The 1,423-nt window shown below is 39.7% G+C and overlaps 1 pseudogene; it reads left to right on the top strand.

Moving 5' to 3' along the window:
* Positions 1 to 1,048: 1,048 nt before the first annotated feature.
* LOC112078891 (rho GTPase-activating protein 29-like) overlaps positions 1,049 to 1,423 on the top strand; it is a 10,282-nt pseudogene continuing 9,907 nt past the window's right edge.

The raw sequence follows: 1,423 nt of genomic DNA, 5'->3' as shown, positions 1-1,423 counted from the left end.
CAGCAAAACTGCATCCCACAAAAACAGAATTATCTCGAAAGTAATTGTTTAAGAATATATTAAAGAATGGTAATTATTTTTTTTGGAAGGTCCCAATACAGACTAAATACGTAGCTAATTGGTTCAGATTACTTATTTTCATGTACTTACAGCAATAGAAGACGCTCGGCAATATCAGCTCTCGGTCAGTAGCTTGGCCGACTAAAAGATTACTTTAACCTGTGTATTTTTAATGAGTAAATTTGGGTTTATTATTGTATCCCTAAGCTCACCAGACGACTATAGTCCAGGCAAAAAGCCTGTATTTCGTTAGTTCTGAAAGTTGCTAACCAAACAGGCGGAAAGATCAAGTTATATTTGGTGTTTTCGTAACTCAGCCAGTCGATTTATTCATCTTTCATGTTTTACCAGTCACATTCTTGACTTCATTAGGTTGCCAGCTAAACAGATCATTGGCATGTAGCTAGCCTACTAGCAGCGGCTTCATGATTACAAAAGACAAGACACTTCAATACAAGATACACTATTAAATGAAGCATTTTATAACATATAAATAGGCAACAAGAACTTCATCAAACCAGCTGATTTGTGAAGTCAATAATATATTAATGAAGGATCGCCAACTTTACTTCTCCTCTGCTAGCTAGCCAACTAAAGCTAACACACRATCACATCAAGCAGCAGAAATGACAACAAACTATGTGCGTTTTGTTTTGTTTGACCTTTTCTATTGGATATTTATTTCGAAATATCCATTACAAATGATGCTGATAAATTAATTCGCCTGACTCATAGAAGCTGTCAGTCTTGTCACTTTTATATGCATGGCACGGTGGCCAAAAAACCTGCAACGTGTTGCACAGGTCAGATAGGCACACAGTGAGGCTTATATTAACCCCCGCTGTACCAAACTAAATGCTAGGCTAGTAGTGTGGGGAAATATTGTCTTGACACTCTTCTCCCAGGGGGAGATGAAGTTTATAAATTGACTGGCTGGGCTGTGGGACAGTGGATTCCAATGGAACTGTTAACAGGCATTACTCGTGGAATGTGGGTGATTGTGGTGCTATAACTGTAAAAAGAGATTTAACTTGTTCATATACACTCCCATTTAAATGATTTGCCATTCTCACAGTCTCAGTCCAAAGCCATTCTCATAATCTCTAATGTGCAATACATTAGTGCAATAATTGAAGCTAATGCGTTGTGTTTGTCCGGGGGTATATGTCAGGGCTGTGATGTTGATGATCTGGTGTATTGTGTGTTCTTTGTCCAGGGAATCTACCGTGTGAACGGGGCTAAGTCTCGTGTGGAGAAGAGTTTAGGTCACCTAACAGAACAAACTCTGAAGCTAGATGGGGAGCGATCAATTCACAGATGGTGTTCCAGGGCACAGCTGGGAGCTGAGGGGGGTCGTAGCAGG

This window comes from Salvelinus sp. IW2-2015, unplaced genomic scaffold, assembly GCF_002910315.2.
Source record: "Salvelinus sp. IW2-2015 unplaced genomic scaffold, ASM291031v2 Un_scaffold6445, whole genome shotgun sequence".
Taxonomy (NCBI): Eukaryota; Metazoa; Chordata; class Actinopteri; order Salmoniformes; family Salmonidae; genus Salvelinus; species Salvelinus sp. IW2-2015.
The sequence above is the reverse complement of the archived record's forward strand: the minus strand, read 5'-3'. Positions and strand labels throughout refer to the sequence as shown.